Source organism: Triticum urartu, chromosome 7 (genome assembly GCF_003073215.2).
Source record: "Triticum urartu cultivar G1812 chromosome 7, Tu2.1, whole genome shotgun sequence".
NCBI classification, from domain to species: domain Eukaryota; kingdom Viridiplantae; phylum Streptophyta; class Magnoliopsida; order Poales; family Poaceae; genus Triticum; species Triticum urartu.
This window is the reverse complement of record NC_053028.1, coordinates 261570870-261591683: the sequence shown is the minus strand read 5'-3', so window position 1 is coordinate 261591683 and position 20814 is coordinate 261570870. Positions and strand designations below refer to the sequence as shown.

Sequence of the window (20814 nt, the reverse complement as noted above, 5' to 3'; positions counted from 1 at the left end):
TTCTAGCATGAATAATAAACATTTATCATGATATAAGAAAATATAAATAAAAAGTTTATTATTGCCTCTAGGGCATATTTCCTTCACTTTTGAGCACCCTAAAAAAGAAACAATATGTTTAATTTGTTGTTAAGTTGAATTTTAGTACATGTAGGGGGCAGGCGGCTGGCATTGTGGGGTTTGGAAGGGGAGGCTGGTGTTGAGGATTGAAAGACCATGACGATAACGATTGGGGGATAGAATGGTCCATCCTAATTTAATTCCTCGAGATTTAGAAATCGACACCCAACATTTATTCCACCTTCAGCTTCAACATATATATATATATGTCATAATATATACTGCATTCATGGAATATGAAACTATGACATAAGTTTGTACATAATTTAGATACACATGTGAACTATACTTAATTAAAGTGCATGTGTGCAATTATGTGATATGTGTATGCATAGGAGGATATGTGGCATATGACACTCTTTCTATGCAGTGGGGTAAGATGGCTCCATCGAAAGGCCACACATGCCTCTCTTGTCAGGAATGTCCTTCTCCATTCTTAAATATCTATTCTCACCCCATGTTGTTCCCCATGAATTCTTCAACAACCAATACTTTTTTCCGTCGCTAGTCTTGCCATAACCAATAGCTGCAATACCATGGTCTAGGTCAGTGCCACATGAGCCAGTCATCTCTCCAACTTTGTAAAATTGGAACGTTATATCTCCTCCATCAACAGCTACTCAGACAGGTTGGCTTCTGATGGCTTGCATGAGGGCTCCCTCGTTGTTGGTTGGAACATCCTCATAGCTTTTGATGGTTGCGACACCGTTGGTTCCACTCTTGCACTTGTCATCTGCCGCCGTATATGGGTAGTTGGACTCAGTGGTGAGACCGCCATTCTTGATTATGAACTTAAATGCATCATCCATGAGCCCTCCTTCACAGCCTTGGTCTTCACCCTGGACATCACAATCCACCAACTCTTGCTCTGACAATGAGATAAGCTTGCCAGTTTTGAGCTTAACGATGCCCTCCGTAGCAGCGACAGCGAAAAACTCCCAACAACAACCTACACATGGTACACTTTGGCAGATACTATAAGACGACATTCTAAAATATGAAATGTATGTGCAATACATTGTTATCCTAAATATACTTACAACATTGGCCCTGATCCTTGATGGGGGTGACTGAACCTTTGGTCCTCCAGTCTATGGTTGTCGGAAGTGCGTCAAGACTTACATTCTCATACCTGAATCCGGTAGGAACCTTCTCCAACCTTGGTTTATACCCCTTGTTAGCCTTTGTATCCTTGACTCCTCGTTGGTGAGGTTAGTGAACTGATTGACGCCCAAATAGATCTTCCGTTTCTCAGTGTTAAACGACTCGATGAACCCGAGATTGGCCTTGAACACATCAAATTGATGTGCCTTCTCAACAGCATCCTTGTACACACGGTTGTACTGCACCATCCAACTCTCGTGCCTTGCCACCATCGACAAGCCATCATCAAGCTCGTGAGCTGCTAAGATCGAACTACAAAAGTATAGGCATCTGAGGACGCCAAGGACCAAAGCTTTTGATATGGTCATGGTATGCTTGATGGATTGCTTGCTACCACTAGCGTGCAATGTGTGCCCTGCTTGCCTTATGCAAATGGAATTGGGTGTCTTATATAGGTCGATGCATGTATTTAAGTATAGGCGATGGAGATGGTCTCCAGCGTAGCGGTGAAGTACATTTGGTGGGCAGATGTTATAAATCAAATGGACCTAGCATCTGGTGGGCTGATGGTATAAATCAAACAGACTTTAGTTGAATGTGATTGCATGGTGACGTTGATTCTATCGGTCCTATTCCTATGGAGCTTAATAATGTTTTAGCGTGAGTAGGAGAAGGGGGGCCAATATATATAAGTTGGTTGTCGTCTTTGCAGTGCATGTATAAACTTTCTACTATTTGGATTTTATTAGAGGCGTCACACTAAGTGTTGATTTACATAATTGTGGGTACGTACAGAGAATATGGCTAAGAATCATGTAGCCTACCAATATAAATTGATTAGACGTGATCGCTTGTAGAGGCGAGGAGTGTAACACGGACGTAATAAGTTGATTAAGACAACTTAAGTAACCGGATCATCATATATTAAAGGAACTAAGTTAGTTAATCAATCTTAATTAATTTAATCCGGAGTCCAAAAATTGCCTTGGTACCCGGCTTCTATTTTCTTTTCTATATAGAATACGTGAGCCCCGATCATACGTCAAGTGCAAGAATTTTATACCACTTAACATTCTTCCCAGGCACGCAGATGCTCCTTTTCACTCACAACCTCATAGAAGTACCATATTTCACTATCCATTACATATTTGTGGCTGTCGTGGTGTTCAGGTGGTCTCCCTATGCAACGTGTGTTGTAGGTGGGTAGTGTCGTGGTTCTAAGACTGACAGTAGAATAGGGGAGTAAGAATGTAGAGGCAAGATCCTAGCTATGGAGGAGTTGTACACACGAGTTTTACGAGTTCAGGCCCTTCTCGGAGGAAGTAACAGCCCTACGTCTCAGAGCCCTGAGGCGGTCGACTGATTATATGTGTGTGAATTACAGAAAGTGCGAACCCTTGTCCCAGAGGAGGGGGTGGCTTATATAGAGTGCGCCATGACCCCTGCTCCCCTCCGTTACACAGGGTTCAATGTTCATAAAGCAGGAGCGTTACTGGTAACGTCTGTAGTAAAGTGTAGTGAATGTCCATGAAGCTATGGTTTAAGTCCTGACCGTTGCAGAGTGGAAGGTTTCTCATCCTCTAGTGGTCGAGTGTCTTCAAGGTGGTCGAGTGAGTACATCTTCACGGTCGAGTGGATGATGGTTTCTCTTCGATTTCTTCTGATTCTTTGTAGAGATGTCCTTGGGGAGGGTATGTTGGACAGATCCATGACCCTACCCTAGGTACATAGCTTCATCATTAGCCCCCGAATGGATCAGGGTTTGAGTGGGGAAGGATTTGGGAACACTTTCGACCCATTCTTTGTGTTATGAGTATATCTTGTTCTGGAACAATGAGTTGAGGTGACGACGTCGACTCCTTTCTCAGTCGCCTTGGTCCATTCTTGGTTTTTGTCGACTAAATTTTCATGGTAGAATTCCGAATGATGATGTAGAGGATGTTTGTCTTCAGTCTGACAGGTTTTCTGCTCTCCGCGGATCTCACGGGATTCGAATTTTGGGAAGTGCGCCAGACGGACGGAACCAAGGGTATCGGGACGGATTAGGCAAGTCTCCTCGATCCCCGCGAAACCTTTTTTGCCACGTGCTGCGCGTGCGACTGTTGCGGGATTTGTTTAGATCGCCTGGGTCCACCAGTCAGTCACTCGGGTAACGACCTTATAAAAGGCCCCGGACCAGGCCTCTGCCCCGTGCGCTCCCATTCTCTCTTCTTCTTCTCCCAATCTCTCCGACGCGATCGCTTCTGCTCTTGTCGCCGGACTCTCGCTCGAGCTCGCTCCGTCACCATGGGGAAAGAGAAGACGGTGGCGCTGGAGCGTGCAAAGAAGGCGACCGCGAAGGCGAAGGGCAAGCGGACCAGCCGGGGCGGGTCCTCGTCGAGATCCGACCTGCCGCAAGGCTGGATCCAGGGCGACTGGATCCGCTCGACAATCACCCAGGCCGACCTCGATGACCTGGTGGAGGGGGGACTGATCCCTGACAAGTCGGCACGGCTCCCGGGGAACGAAACTGAGCCGCAACCAAGGGAGGGTGAGTGTGTTCTCCTTGCGACCCACGTAGATCGCGGATTCTCACTGTCTCCCCATCCTTTCTTCCGGGGTTTTTTGAACTTCTTTGGGGCTCAATTCCACCATTTCACTCCAAACACCATAGTCTATCTGGCCACTTTCATGTCGATGTGTGAAAACTTCTTGGGCTGTCAACCACACTGGGGTCTTTTCAAACACATCTTCACCTGCCGCTCCCAGTCGGTCAAAAAGGCCAAGTCGAGTGACGAGAAGACACAAGTGATCCAGATGTGCGGGGGTCTGGGGATCCAGATGAGGAGCAAGAGTACTTTCCCAGCCATGATTCTTCCTGACTCGGTCCGGGGCTGGCAGTCGACTTGGTTCTGCTGCAAGGATCAGCCGACCCCAGGTCAATCGACTGGACTTCCTCCCTTTTCCTTGGCTCGAGTGGAGAAGCCTGCCCCCTGAAGGTAGTTCCAGAAGAGAAGGCGCAGGTCAAGGTGTTGGTCGAGTGGGTCGTCCAACTCGTCCGTGACTGGGTGACCGGGATGGACCTGCTGGAGGTCTTTCTCGGTCGACGCATCCAACCGCTTCAGGTGCGTGATCATCCGATGTGGATGTACTCTGGGCTCGAGGATTCCACTCGGATCCACCCGGAGGATGTCAGCAAGGATACTTTGGAGAAGTGGTTGATGGGGATCACCAGCAACAAAGACAACCCTCGGGGGTCTAGGAGGGTGATTCCATTCGACAACTCGCACCAGCCGGAGCAGGTATAGTTTTGTTTTATCAAATATCTTTCCGATTCACCGTGTGAGATCTTGTTTATGGTCGACTGAATTTCCTTTGATCGTTGTCTTTTCAGGCCCTCACCGACATGTACTCAATGCCCAACGGAGTGCAGGACCAAGACGCCGAGGAAGAAGCCAGCGGGGGCGAGAGTGGCGAGGAGCATTCGGAGGCCGAGGAGGACGAGGAGAGCAACGAATCGACCAATGACGAAGAAGTCGACTCGCCTCCTCGCAGGGAAAGGAGATCCAAACACGCTCACGACCCGGCAAGTGCTCCGGACTTGGTGGCCGCGCCGACTGTTCAGTCTTCGAAGCGTACTAGGACGTCTTCCGCGACGCCGACTGAAAAGGCTCCAAAGCAGTCCAAAGTTGCGCCGCCTCCAGCGCCGAAAGCTACCTCCTCCAAGCTGCCAAAAGCTTTGCCCAGGATCAAAGTGACCGTTCCTACTATCTCCGGCTAACCATCTGACTTGTCCTTCTCGTCGACTCAATTAACCGGACATAGCCGATTGAGTGCGGGTCTTTCCAGTGCTGCTACATCAGGAACCTCTTCATTGTTGGAGGAATCAAAGTGAATCTGGAGGACATATCTGAGCCTGTCTCCTCGGGGGGATACCAGAACTACTCCAGCACCAGAACCGTTCAACATCTTGGATCCGTCAAAGAACATGGTCCAGTGCTCAGAGTGAACTTGAGTCGGCAGTTGCTGTTCGATCCACTCAACGAGGAAATCTGCTATTGCTTGGGACTTGATAGCTTTCTTTGCCTCAAACTTGATATCCAAGGGAAGGAGTTCAATCGCCCATTTGGCCACTCGACCAGTTGCATCTCTGTTGTGCAGAATCTCTGACAATGGAGCGTCGCTGACGACTGTAACAGAGTGATCCGAGAAATAGTGTGCAACCTTCTCCGTGGTCATGTAAATCCCATAGACAAGCTTCTGATAATGAGGATATCTCTGTTTTGACGGGGTCAGGACTTCAGAAATATAATAAACTGGGTGTTGAACCTTATAAGCTTTTCCTTCTGCTTCCCGCTCGACCGTAAGTACTGTACTGACGACTTGTCTAGTGGCTGCTATATAAAGCAGTAGAGGCTCTTTGTTGATTGGAGCAGCAAGTACCGGCTGGGTGGAAAGCAGGGCTTTTAGCTCTGCAAACGTTCCATCAGCTTCTGGGGCCCACTCGAACTTGTCTGATCTCTTCATCAGTCGGTAAAGAGGCAGCGCCTTTTCACTGAGGCGAGAAATGAATTGACTTAGGGCGGCCAAGCAACCAGTAAGCTTTTGGACATCATGCACATGCACAGGGCTTTTCATTCGGAGTATAGCGCCTACTTTCTCTGGGTTAGCATCGATTCCTCGTTCGGAAACAAGAAAACCGAGTAACTTTCCACCTAGAATTCCAAACGTGCACTTTGATGGATTGAGCTTGATATCATACCTTCTGAGGTTGGCAAAGGTTTCAGCAAGGTCGGTCAGTAGGTCGGAACCTTTACGTGACTTGACCACAATGTCATCCATGTATGCTTCCACATTCCGACTGATCTGAGTGAGCAGGCACTTCTGAATCATCCGCATGAATGTGGCTCCGGCGTTCTTCAAACCGAATGGCATTGTGACATAATAGAAGCACCCAAACGGGGTGATGAAAGCTATCTTTATCTCGTCGGGTCCGTACAGACGGATCTGGTGGTACCCGGAGTAGGCGTCCAAAAAGGACAAACGCTCGCACCCTGCAGTCGAGTCGACTATCTGATCGATGCGAGGGAGAGGGAAGTGATCTTTCGGGCAAGCCCGATTGATATGCTTGAAATCAATACACATGCGAAGTGAGTCGTCTTTCTTTGGGACCATGAAAACATTGGCTAACCACTCGGAGTGATAAATCACTCGGATAAACTCAGCTGCCAAAAGCCGAGCCACCTCTTCACCGATTGCCTTTCTTTTCTGGACGGCAGACCGTCGAAGATGCTCTTTAACTAGTTTCACCTTCGGGTCAACTCGCAAACGATGCTCAGCCAGTCCCCTGGCAACACCCGGCATCTCAGAAGGCTTCCATGCAAAGATGTCCCAGTTCTCATGGAGGAACTGGATGAGCGCTTCTTCCTATTTGGAGTCGAGTGTGGTTGAAATGTGAGTCGAAGGTGCATTGGGATCCGTCAGGTGAATGTGAGTCGACTTCGTTTCACCAGACGACTGGAACACTGAATCTGTGGTTGGCTTCTTGGCTCGCAATAAGTCACTTGGATCTGCATTTTTCTGGTATTCTTGCAATTCTACCACGGCCATCTGGGCATCGGCGATCTTTGAGCCCTTCTGAAAGCATTCTTCTGCCTTCTTCCGGTTACCAGAGATAGTGATCACTCCTCTGGGACCAGGCATCTTCAGTTTGAGGTACATGTAGCATGGTCGAGCCATAAATCGTGCATAAGCTGGCCTGCCTAGAATTGCATGATAAGCACTCTGGAAATCCACAACTTCAAACGTCAACTTTTCTTTGCGGTAATTTTTGGAATCACCGAAAACCACGTCGAGTGCAATCTGACCGAGGGATGCAGCCTTCTTGCCTGGAATGACCCCATGGAAACTCATATGGCTTTCGCTGAGTCTGGACATCAGAATGCCCATTCCCTTCAATGTCTCTGCATACAGTATGTTCAGGCCACTACCACCGTCCATTAGGACCTTTGTCAGTCGAGTGCCTTCGACCACCGGGTCGACCACTAGTGCTTGCCTCCTAGGGGTGGATATGTGCGCTAGATGGTCAGACTGGTCAAATGTAATGGCAGTCTGTGACCACTTCAAGTAACTGGGTGTCACCGGAGCGACCATGTTCACTTCCCTGTTGATGACTTTCAATCGACTTTTGCTCTCAACGTCAGCAAAAATCATCAGAGTGTAATACACGTGGGGATAACCATCATCATCCTCTTCCTCATCCTAAGCCTTGTCTGCTTCTTTCTCCTTTTCCTTGGGCTGTTTCTCTCGGAAATGCTGGATTAGGAGCCAACACTGCCGAGTGGTGTGCTTCGGGTAAATGAAATTACCTTCTTCATCTTTTTGGTGTGGATATGGGACGACAGATCCAACACATCATTCCCATCTTGATCTTTTACTTTCTTGGGGTTCCACGGCCCTTTGGGCTTCCCCTTGAACTTTCCTTGCACCACAGCCTAGGCTTCACCCAGAGCAGCTGGCTCGGCCTTGCGCTTCTGTTTCCGACCAGAGTTTCCTCCTCCGGCTTCGTGGGCAACTGCTTTGTGCTTGCCGCTCCGGAGTCGCTCTTCTTCTTCACCATTGGCATACTTGGTGGCAATTTCCATCATCCGACCCAGAGTCATATTTCCTGTCCGGCCGAACTTCATATTCAACTCTCGATACCTGATGCCTTCCTTAAAGGCACAAATTTCCTGATGATCCGACACATCTTCTACTGTGTGGTGTAGGGTGATCCATCTCTAGATATAATCCCTCAAAGTTTCATTCGGCTTCTGAACACAACACTGTAACTCTGTCAAACCTGCCGGCCGTTTGCAAGTGCCCTCGAATGTTCTGACAAACACTTGGGCGATATCTTCCCAAGTATAGATGATGCTAGGCACTAACTGATTCAGCCATGCTCTAGCTAAGCCCTCCAACATCAGAGGAAGGTGTTTCATGGCCACTTTATCATCAGAGGAAGGGTTGGATCGACTCTGCTTGGGAAGATCTCGGAGGGCTTAGCTAGAGCATGGCTGACCTAGGTACATAGCTTCATCATTAGCCCCCGAATGGATCAGGGTTTGAGTGGGGAAGGAGTTGGGAACACTTCCGACCCATTCTTTGTGTTATGAGTATATCTTGTTCTGGAACAATGAGTTGAGGTGACGACGTCGACTCCTTTCTCAGTCGCCTTGGTCCATTCTTGGTTTTTGTCGAGTGAATTTTCATGGTAGAATTCCAAATGATGATGTAGAGGATGTTTGTCTTCAGTCTGACAGGTTGTTGTGCTCTCCGCGGATCTCGCGGGATTCGTATTTTGGGAAGTGCGCTAGATGGACGGAACCGAGGTTATCGGGACGGATTAGGCAAGTCTCCTCGATCCCCGCGCCACCTTTTTTGCCACGTACTGCACGCGCGACTATTGCGGGATTTGTTTAGATCACCTGGGTCCACCAGTCAGTCACTCAGGTAACGACCTTATAAAAGGCCCCAGACCAGGCCTCTGCCCCGTGCGCTCCCATTCTCTCTTCTTCTTCTCCCAATCTCTCCGACGCGCTCACTTCTGCTCTCATTGCCGGACTCTTGCTCGAGCTCGCTCCGTCGCCATGGGGAAAGAGAAGACGGTGGCGCTGGAGCGCGCGAAGAAGGCGACCGCGAAGGCGAAGGGCAAGCGGACCAGCCGGGGCGGGTCCTCGTCGAGATCCGACCTGCCGCTAGGCTGGATCCAGGGCGACTGGATCCGCTCAACAATCACCCAGGCCGACCTCGACAACCTGGTGGAGGGGGGACTGATCCCCGACAAGTCGGCACGGCTCCCGGGGAACGAAACTGAGCCGCAACCAAGGGAGGGTGAGTGTGTTCTCCTTGCGACCCACGTAGATCGCGGATTCTCACTGTCTCCCCATCCTTTCTTCCGGGGTTTTTTGAACTTCTTTGGGGCTCAATTCCACCATTTCACTCCAAACACCATAGTCTATCTGGCCACTTTCGTGTCGATGTGTGAAAACTTCTTGGGCTGTCGACCACACTGGGGTCTTTTCAATGACATCTTCACCTGCCGCTCCCAGTCGGTCAAAAAGGCCAAGTCAAGTGATGAGAAGACACAAGTGATCCAGATGTGCGAGGGTCTGGGGATCCAGATGAGGAGCAAGAGTACTTTCCCAGCCATGATTCTTCCTGACTCGGTCTGGGGCTGGCAGTCGACTTGGTTCTACCGCAAGGATCAGCCGACCCCGGGTCAGTCGACTGGACTTCCTCCCTTTTCGTTGGCTCAAGTGGAGAAGCCTGCACCCGTTCCAGAAGAGAAGGCGCGGGTCAAGGTGTTGGTCGAGCGGGTCGTCCAACTCGTCCGCGACTGGGTGACCGGGATGGACCTGCTGGAGGTCTTTCTCGGTCGACGCATCCAACCGCTTCAGGCGCGTGATCATCCGATGTTGATGTACTCTGGGCTCGAGGATTCCACTCGGATCCACCCGGAGGATGTCAGCGAGGATACAGAAGTGGTTGATGGGGATCACCAGCAACAAAGACAACCCTCGGGGGTCTAGGAGGGTGATTCCATTCGACAACTCGCACCAGCCGGAGCAGGTATAGTTCTGTTTTATCAAGTATCTTTCCGATTCACCGTGTGATATCTTGTTTATGGTCGACTGAATTTCCTTTGATCGTTGTCATTTCAGGCCCTCATCGACATGTACTCAATGCCCAACGGAGTGCAGGACCAAGACGCCGAGGAAGAAGCCAGCGGGGGCGAGAGCAGCGAGGAGCATTCAGAGGCCGAGGAGGACGAGGAGAGCAACGAATCGACCGATGACGAATAAGTCGACTCGCCTCCTCGCAGGGAAAGGAGATCCAAACATGCTCACGACCCGGCAAGTGCTCCGGACTTGGTGGCCGCGCCGACTGGTCAGTCTTCGAAGCGTCCTAGGACGTCTTCCCCGATGCCGACTGAAAAGGCTCCAAAGCAGTCCAAAGTTGCGCCGCCTCCAGCGCCGAAAGCTACCTCCTCCAAGCTGCCAAAAGCTTTGCCCAGGATCAAAGTGACCGTTCCTACTATCTCCGGGTAACCATCTGAATTGTCCTTCTTGTCGACTCAATTAACCGGACGTAACCAATTGAGTGCGGGTCTTTGCAGTGCTGCTACATCAGGAACCTCTTCTCTCCAATACTGGGACGAGGAAATGGAAGATGCGGTAACCTCCAACCCAGGTATAAACTCTTGCGATTTCGTTCTTGATTCTTTGGTCGATCGCGTTCGAGTGGCTCACTTGGGGTCGAATGATCTGCCTTGCAGCTCCACCCAACGTCATCAATCTTCCAGATGACGATGAAGATGTGGCTCTTAAGCCCAAGAAGAGCAAGAAGGTAGCCGCTGGTAGGATGTCTCGGCAAGAACCCACTACGACACCTCCCGTCCGTCAACCTGAAGACGCGGGCAGGGCTTCTGTGACCTTCGCTGCACCTTTGTCGAGTGAGCACCCCACACCGCCGACTGCACCTGTGATTCCTTCAGTCGTCCAACTCCACACCACGGAGCTCCAAGCCGCCGCACCTGGGTCGACTGCTCACTTTTTCACCAGCTACCCCATCCCGGACAACCAGTCGGAAGCGGCTGCGGAAGCCATCCGACAGGCTGACATGATGATGGAGTGGGTGAAGACGGTGCATGAGAACAGCCAGGCTGCCTACGACGCCAGTACTGCCCTTCGGGCCAATGTCCAAGTGAGTAGACTTTCCGACTGTTTTTGCTCTCTGAGGAAGTGTTACTCGAAAAAATCTTCTTCTACATAATCTGTTGTTGTTTGCGTCAAATTAGAGCACCCACTGGGTGTTTTGTTGTTTTTGGTAGTTTCGATTTTCCACTCGGTCTGGGCGAGTGGGATCTTAACCGGTGGGGGCACGCTAAGTGCACCCACTGGGTGTAGTCCCCGAGACCGCGGTCGACTGCTGGCAGTCGGCTGGGGTCTGAGTTCTCCTTTCTTTTCTTTTTTACTCCTTACACTCGACTCAGGTGGGCCGGTCGAGTGGGAGCTGAACCTGTGGGGGCACGCCAAGTGCACCCACTGGGTGTAGTCCCCGAGACCGCATTCGACTGCTGGCAGTCGACTGGGGTCTGAACAGCCTTTTTTGCGTCTTAGTCAGCGGGGGCACGCCAAGTGCACCCACTGGGTGTAGCCCCTGGGACCGCAGTCGACTGTGTGTAGTCGGCTGGGGTCTAAGCGAACTTCTTTAGGTTTTATTCACTCGGAAGTAACAACCTTTGATCTTATCGACTGATCTGTCTTTTTCCTTCTGCAGAAGTCTTGTACTCTTATTTCTAAGTTTGCTGAACTTGAGGAGAAGCAGAGGCAACTCAACCTCGACTTGGAATTAGCTCAGCAGAATCTGAAGAAAGCTCAAGACGAAGCCGCTGGTATGGAAGGTAACTGACTGTCGACTGACTTTCAATATATTCCTTTGATCTCTTCTTTGATTCGATTGTTTCTTTTGCAGAGAAAATGAAGCTGGCTCTAGAGAAGAAGGACTCGGACCTCGCCGCCGTGCAAAAAGCAGCCCAAGACAAAACTGCTCTCGCAGACCAGAAGCTTGCCTCAATCGGAACGCTGGAAGGAGAGGTGACCAAACTGAAATCTTGTCTTAATGAAGCTAACCGCGAGGTGACCAGTCTGAAGAAGGACAAGGTCGTCCTGAATGAAAAGTTGGAGTCTGCGATCCGCAAGAGGAATGACACGGAAGCTTATCTGAGGACTCTTGCCAAGAAGCTTTATCTCACGCTAGAAGGTATTTCTTTTAATCCGACTGTGTTGATGCCTGCGATCGGATCTTGATCGGTCGATTGACTAATTTTTTCCTGTAGAATTCTGCCAAGACTTCGACGAGGAAACTGGAAGGGTCGAGGCGGGTCTGGACCCTATCGCTTCTCCAGTCTGCGACGAAACTACAATGAACGTGCTCCGACTGGAGTCCCGTATCGCCAGCGCCACAAGCTACCTCGCGCGCCTGAAGGAGGTAGTCTCCCGAATCGACTCATCGCTTTGGCCGGAGGCGACGCTTCAGAATGACCTGGAATCCCTGATGACTGGACTGAACGAAATCCCTGACCGAGTGCAAGAATGGAAGAAATCCTCCGCCTGATGTGGTGCTGACGTGGCGCTGTCCTTGGTGTGAGTCCATTGCAAGGAAGTTCGTGAAGACAAGCTGGCTGCGATCAAAGTCGCTAACACCAAAAAAGCATGACTTCCAGTCCTTCATGGAGACTTTCATTACTGCCGCCACTCGGATAGCTGATGGGATCGACCTGGACTCATTCGTGGAGCCTGCCAGCCCTCCTCCGGCCGAGTGAACAAACTTATGAAAATTGAATCTACTTTAAATTTGCCTCGGAATGTCGAGTGATTGTTGTAACCGTTGAACTCCTTCGGGCTTGATGCCTGAGTACTTTTGATTTGCTGCTTGGACTTTTTAGGATTTATCTAAATTTGGTTTATTTCCGAATGTGCTTGCGTTTGCCTTCGAATGGACTTTGCTCACTGCTTGGAATAGTCTTTGCGCTGGAGACGCAGCTCTAAGGTGGCGGCTCCAGTCGACCTGCGCTTCGTCGTCCTTGCGGATAGGGATGGAGCGGACGTTGTACTTGTGCCGTAGCTCCGAAGGAGAAGGTTGCAGTCGACCTGCACCTCGTCGTCCTTGCGGATAGGGATGGAGCAGACGTTGTACTTGTGTCGTAGCCCCGAAGGAGAAGGTTGCAGTCAACTTGCACCTTGTCGTCCTTGCGGATAGGGATGGAGCGGACGTTGTACTTGTGTCGTAGCTCCGAAGGAGAAGGTTGCAGTCGACCTGCACCTCGTCGTCCTTGTGGATAGGGATGGAGCTGACATTGTACTTGTGCCGTAGCTCCAAAGGAGAAGGTTGCAGTCGACCTGCACCTCGTCGTCCTTGCGGATAGGGATGGAGCAGATGTTATACTTTTGTCATAGCTCCGAAGGAGAAGGTTGCGGTCGACCTGCACCTCGTCGTCCTTGCGGATAGAGGTACTTAGGCGAGTACTAAACTTACTTAGGCGAGTACTGGACTGCAGCTAAGCCTCCGAGTGGGAGGATTGCTCTCCACTCGGTAGGATTTTTCAAACTTAGGCGAGTACTGGACTGCAGCTAAGCCCTCCGAGTGGGAGGATTGCTCTCCACTCGGTAGGATTTTCAAACTTAGGCGAGTGGACTGCAGCTAAGTCTCAGTGAGAGAACTTAGGCGAGTACTGGACTGCAGCTAAGCCCCGAGTGGGAGGATTGCTCTCCACTCGGTAGGATTTTTTCAAACTTAGGCGAGTACTGGACTGCAGCTAAGTCTCCTAGTGAGAGAACTTAGGCGAGTACTGGACTGCAGCTAAGCCCCCGAGTGGGAGGGTTGCTCTCCACTCGGTAGGATTTTTTCAAACTTAGGCGAGTACTGGACTAGCTAATCTCCTAGTGAGAGAACTTAGGCGAGTAGCTGGACTGCAGCTAAGCCCCGAGTGGGAGGATGCTCTCCACTCGGTAGGATTTTTTCAAACTTAGGCGAGTACGGACTGCAGCTAAGTCCTAGTGAGAGAACTTAGGCGAGTACTGGACTGCAGCTAAGCCCCCAGTGGGAGGATTGCTCTCCACTCGGTAGGATTTTTTCAAACTTAGGCGAGTACTGACTGCAGCTAAGTCTCCTAGTGAGAGAACTTAGGCGAGTACTGCTGCAGCTAAGCCCGAGTGGGAGGATTGCTCTCCACTCGGTAGGATTTTTTCAAACTTAGGCGAGTACTGGACTGCAGCTAAGTCTCCTAGTGAGAACTTAGGCGAGTACTGGACTGCAGCTAAGCCCCCGAGTGGGAGGATTGCTCTCCACTCGGTAGGATTTTTTCAACTTAGGCGAGTACTGGACTGCAGCTAAGTCTCCTAGTGAGAGAACTTACGCGAGTATTGGACTTCAGCTAAGCGAGTACTGGACTGCAGCTAAGCCCCGAGTGGGAGGATTGCTCTCCACTCGGTAGGATTTTCTTTCAAACTTAGGCGAGTACTGGACTGCAGCTAAGTCTCCTAGTGAGAGAACTTAGGCGAGTACTGGACTGCAGCTAAGCCCCCGAGTGGGAGGATTGCTCTCCACTCGGTAGGATTTTCTTTCAAACTTAGGCGAAACGGATTCGCGACTAAGCCCACCCACTGGGGGATTTCAGAAGTAAATAAGAACACAACAATCGAATGATAGGACCATAAGCTCTTGTCTTTGATAAACAAATTACAAAGGTGTTTCTTATTACATTTTATTCAAACGAGTGCTTAAGTATAAAAGGGGCGGAGCAGCTCCGCGTTCCAAGCTCGTGGCTCGTCTTTCTGATGCTCAATACTGTAAAGATGGTATGCTCCGTTGTGGAGAACTTTGGTGATGATGAAGGGGCCCTCCCAAGTCAGGGAAAGCTTGTGTGGTTTTTGTTGATCCACTCGAAGAACCAGGTCTCCTTCTCGAAAGGCTCGACCCCTTACATTTCTGGCGTGGAACCGACGCAGGTCTTGCTGATAAATGGTCGAGCGGATCAAGGTCATCTCTCTTTCCTCCTCTAAGAGATCGACTGAATCTTGCTGGGCCTGCTCTGCTTCCTCTTCGGAGAAGAGCTCAACTCGGGGTGCATTGTGGAGAAGATCACTTGGCAGAACAGCTTCGGCTCCATAGACTAAGAAGAAGGGAGTTCGTCCAGTCGACCGATTAGGAGTTGTCCTCAAACCCCACAGAACTGACGGAAGTTCATCAACACAAGCGCCTTCTGCGTGTTTGAGATCACGCATCAGTCGGGGTTTCAGTCCTTTGAGAATTAGGCCATTGGCTCTTTCTGCTTGTCCGTTCGACTACGGGTGAGCGACAAAAGCATAGTCGACTCGAGTGCCCTGAGAGGCGCAGAAAGCTCTGAACTCATCGGAATCGAAGTTCGATCCATTGTCTGTGATGATGCTGTGTGGGACTCCATATCTGAATGTCAATTCTCTGATAAAACTGACAGCGGTGCTAGCATCAAGGTTCTTGATAGGTTTAGCTTCGATCCATTTGGTAAACTTGTCGACTGCAATGAGAACATGAGTGAAGCCGCTCCTGCCAGTTCTCAGTGGTTGTAGGATCGAAAGTATGTCTAGAGGGGGGGTGATTAGACTACTTGACCAAATAAAAACTTAACCTTTTCCCAATTTTAGTTCTTGGCAGATTTTAGCTATTGTAGGACAAGTTAAGCAATCATCACACAATTCAAGCAAGCATGCAAAGAGTATATTGGCAGCGGAAAGTAAAGCATGCAACTTGCAAGAATGTAAAGGGAAGGGTTTGGAGAATTCAAACGCAATTGGAGACACGGATGTTTTTCCCGTGGTTCGGATAGGTGGTGCTATCCTACATCCACGTTGATGGAGACTTCAACCCACGAAGGGTAACGGTTGCGCGAGTCCACGGAGGGCTCCACCCACGAAGGGTAACGGTCGCGCGAGTCCACGGAGGGCTCCACCCACGAAGGGTCCACAAAGTAGCAACCTTGTCTATCCCACCATGGCCATCTCCCACGAAGGACTTGCCTCACTAGCGGTAGATCTTCACGAAGTAGGCGATCTCCTTGCCCTTACAAACTCCTTGGTTCAACTCCACAATCTTGTCGGAGGCTCCCAAGTGACACCTAGCCAATCTAGGAGACACCACTCTCCAAGAAGTAACAAATTGTGTGTTGATGATGAACTCCTTGCTCTTGTGCTTCAAATGATAGTCTCCCCAACACTCAACTCTCTCTCATAGGATTTGGATTTTTTGGAAAGAAGATTTGAGTGGAAAGCAACTTGGGGAAGGCTAGAGATCAAGATTCATATGGTAGGAATGGAATATCTTGGTCTCAACACATGAGTAGGTGGTTCTCTCTCAGAACATATGAGTTGGAATTGTGTATGTGTTCTGATGGCTCTCTCCACGAATGAAGAGGAGGTGGAGGGGTATATATAGCCTCCACACAAAATCCAACCGTTACACACAGTTTTCCAATCTCGGTGGGACCGAATCAACAAACTCGGTCGGACCGAAAAGGTAAACCTAATGACCGTTAGAGATTTTCGGTGGGACTGACATGCAACTCGGTAGGACCGATATGGTTAGGGTTTGGGCATAACATAATCTCGGTGAGACCGATTACACAAACTCGGTGAGACCGAGTTTGGTAATAAGCTAACCAGAGAGTTGGTCAGGTAAACTCGGTGGGACCGATTTGCTCTTTCGGTGAGACCGAAAAGTTACAAAAGGGAAACAGAGAGTTTACATTGCAATCTCGGTGGGACCGATTCGCTCTTTCGGTGAGACCGAAAAGTTACGAAGGGGAAACAGAGAGTTTGCAATCCCATCTCAGTGAGACCGAGATCCCTATCGGTAGAACCGAATTGCTAGGGTTTGGCAGTGGCTTATGACAAGTGAAACTCGGTGGCGCCGGATAGAAAGAATCGGTAGGACCGAGTTTGGCTTAGGGTTTAGGTCATATGTGGATATGGGAAAGTAGTTGAGGGTTTTGGAGCATATCACTAAGCACATGAAGCAAGAGGCTCATTAAGCAACACCTCATCCCTCCTTGATAGTATTGGCTTTTCCTAAAGACTCAATGTGATCTTGGATCACTAAAATATAAAATGAAGAGTCTTGAGATTTTGAGCTTGAGCCAATCCTTTGTCCTTAGCATTTTGAGGGTTCCACTTTCACATCCATGCCATGCCAATCATTAGCTTTCCTGAAATAGTCATCTTGGAATAGCATTAGCTCAATGAGCTATATGTTGTTATGAATTACCAAAACCACCTAGGGATAGTTGCACTTTCAATCTCCCCCTTTTTGGTAATTGATGACAACATATAGATCAAAGCTTCGACAAATGATAATAAGCATGAAATATATCGTCGCTTTGAGAAATATGTGACAAGTAAGAGCTCACCCTAAATTTGTGCATATTTAAAATTTGCTTTGGACTGCAAATGCACAAAGAGTTAGAGTCATGGGTTACTCTTCCATGTCACATACATCTTGGTGGAGCGCTTAAAATGATAAGAATGAAATACATGCACTCATCACCAAGAATAGTGAATGATCACATAAGATAGATAAGATGATAATATTAAGCAAACATTAAGTGTAGCTTATGATAAAACACATGATCATCAATGTCTCACGAGCAATGACATAGTATCTCACACAAAAGCAAACAAAGTTCGAAAAACCACCAAAAAATAAAACAAGAGAGAATAAAAGCAACACTCTCTCTCGAAGCCCATGATCTATACATTTTCTCCCCCTTTGGCAACAAGTTACCAAAAAGTTCCTAGAAAATGCATAGTGCTAATTCGACACTCAGGCTTGATCTTCAGGTGGTGGTGGAGTCCGGAGCACTCCAAGGACGAAGCATTCTGTAGACGTGGTCGGAGTCGAGGCTGAAGTGGACGCTGGAGCTGGTGGAACTGAGGTTGTAGCTGGTGCAGACGTGGTGGCTCTGGGTTCAGCAACTGGCACTGCAGACAACCTCGAACCTCGTGGCACTCTGGCGAAGGCATCAGTTGTAGTCTTGCCTCTCCTCTCCTGCATGTCATCCTGGAGCTGCTCCACTGCAGTCTGAATCTCTGTCACTTTGACATCCAAGTCATAGAACTTTTGTTCCATGATCCTCTCTAAGCTTGCCTGGTTCTGAGTTAGGGTGGCTAGTCCTTGCTCAATCCGTAGGGTGGATGCAATCAAGTAACCAAGCTGCTCTTGTTTGGTTTTCAGGAAATATTCAGATGCCTCCTCTTGAGTAGGCATCTTGGCAGCTTTCTCCTTCCTCACCTTCTCCTTCTTGGCTTGTCCTTGGGCAGATGATGGCTCATTCTCAGTCATGACCACTTGATTATCTTCAAAGTCTGGACGGATGGGCAGGTGTTCCTTGTCCAATAAGTATATGCCCGTGCCCATCTTAGAGTTGATGAGCTCCTGAATCTGTGGGGCATATCCACAGCTCCTCTTCTGGTCTGCTGCTGTCCTCTTGATTGTTTCAATCATAAGGCTCATGACTTTGAATTTCTATGGCACGTCAAAGATATGAAGCAAGTTGATCGCGTGGCCCCTGATCATCTTGTGATCTCCAGACTTGGGCAATAGGGTGTGCCTAAGAATCCAGTTGATGGTTGGCAGCCCTGACAGAAGATAGTGTACTGAGCCAAACTTGAACGTATCAAGTGCTTCATTTGGAATCTCCTTGTACATGTTTGACATTGAGTTGTGGTCCATCTTCTTCTTGGCATAAATGTCCAAGTCATCGTCATGCTCTTCTGGGGCATTAATCAGCTGAGCCCATTCAGCAACTGTAGACTGGTACCTCGTACCCTCTGACATCCATACAATCCTGCCATCTGGATAGAAATGGGCTGTGGAGTAGAACTGCATGATGAGTTCCTCGTTCCACTTTGTGAGCTTCAGCCCAACAAAGTCCTCTACTCCACATGCCTTGAAGCTGTCCTGCACTCCAGGGTAGTACTCTTCGTTGTCCTTGATGTATTGCCAATCAACCCATCTCATATCACAGACAATTGGCTTCTTGTCTAGCAGCACTGTCTCATAAAAGTCTTGCTGCTCCTTGGTGTGAAACATGTAGTCAACTGCAGTCCTTCTCCTTGAAGCATACGGGTCTGCTTCTCTCCACTTCCGGAGCCCTGAATCTCTCCTGAGTTTCATATCCTCAGCCACAGGATGAGCATCGTTGTGGTCTGGGATCTTGGGCTTGAGCTTTCTAAGAACATTCTCTTCTTCTTCTGCAGCTTCAGGCGTTGGGGCCTTGTTCTTCTCAGTAGCTGGGATGCTTCTTGTGTTCCTCTTTGGCTTTGGCTTTGGAGCTGGCTTGGCCTTGGAAGCAGCTGCCCCTGTTCTTATGGCATCACCCATCAGCTTGGGTGCCTTAGGTGCTGGTGCAGCTACCTCTTCTTCTTCCTCCTCATCTTCCATGATGGAAGCCTTGCCAAGCACTCTGGCTACAGTTTTCTTCACCCTTTCTTTCCTCTTCTTCCCTTCAGCAGCAATTGGCTCAATGGGAGTGGGCTTCTCAGTTGAAGCTTTGGCCTTTGACATAGGCTGCCTGCCTGCTGGCCTTTTGATCTTCATCCCTGGTTTTATGCCCTGTGCTGGCTCAACTCTCTTGGAAGTTGCTTCCTCTTCTGCCACATAATCCTCATCTTCTGAGTCTGAGGTTCTCTTCTTTCTCTGTCTTGTGGCAGCTTTAGGCAGATTGCTAGGGGTGCTCCTGCTGCCATCATCTGAGGAACTTGAGGGACTAGTGCCCTCACTCATCTGCACTTGCTGCTCTGACAAGTTCTGGCTATCACTTTGGTCTGACATGATGCAAACTCTGACTGCTGACCCTGTGAATAGGTTATAGATGAGATAGAGTGGATAAGCATCACAAAATGCAGAGATTTTTGCAAAAGAATAATTCAAAAACTTAGTTTTAGTTTCCCACTGAAAGCATCTCGGATCTACCGATTTCTAAACTCGATGATACCGAAGCAGTTTTGGCACCTAAACTAGTGAACTCGGTCAGACCGAGTCACAGTTCGGTGGCACCGAGACTGCTCGGGTTTCACAGAGTTCCAAAATCGGTCACGCCGATAAGTAATTCTCGGTCAGACCGAGTCTCACTTGTGCAATGGCATAAGCCAAATCGGTGGGACCGAGTTTTTCAACTCGGTGGGTCCGAGATGGTTTCGGCGGAAACCTAACCCTAAAATTTTCGAATTAAACCTAATCTACGAGTTCATTGACTGGATAGAAGTTTAACAAACGTGGCAAGAATCATGATGATCACAATGTGCTAAGAATCGGATTGGGGAATAGCACAAAGATCGAGTCCATACCCTAGTTCGGCGGAGACTCGCTACGGCGGCAACGGCGGGGTTGAATTTCCGTTGACGGCGACGGAGACCAGCGACTAGAGGCGGCTGGCGGCGAGGAGACGATCCGGAGACCAAGTTGGCAGAGCAGGCTATCGCGCGGGCGAAGGGGTTCAGAGAAATTTCCAAATTTTTGCCCATGACTATATATAGCCCGACCCTGTCGGTGTGACCGAGTGGAACAACTCGGTGGCACCGAGATGCAAAACTGTATACAGTTGTTGCAACTCGGTGTGACCGAATGGTTCAAATCGGTTGCACCGAGATCGAAAACCTAGATCAACTTAATGATCTCGGTAGGACCGAAAGTAGGGTATCGGTCAGACCGAGAATCATAAAGAGGTTTTGGAAGTTTAAGTCTATGACGAATCGGGGACTCCGAGCGCTCCTCACACAGAGTGGTTCGAATCTGACTTGATCAAATTTTGTGATGTAGCATGAATAGAGTTTGAGACAAGAAAAACATACATAGCTAGAGGAGGTTCTTAGGCATTCTTGTCCATCCACTTGGCAAAAGGGAATAAAACCAAACAATCAAAACAACAAGTGGATGTCCTCGAATGAGTATAATATGCAACCAGCATGCTCACACAATAAGATGGCAAATGAAATATGTGACAAGGCATGCACAACCAATTCTAGCATCTATCAAGCA

The 20814-nt window shown here is 49.1% G+C and overlaps 1 pseudogene; it reads right to left on the bottom strand.

Moving 5' to 3' along the window:
* Positions 1-482: 482 nt before the first annotated feature.
* On the bottom strand, positions 483-1639 carry LOC125520218 (annotated as a pseudogene).
* Positions 1640-20814: the final 19175 nt, after the last annotated feature.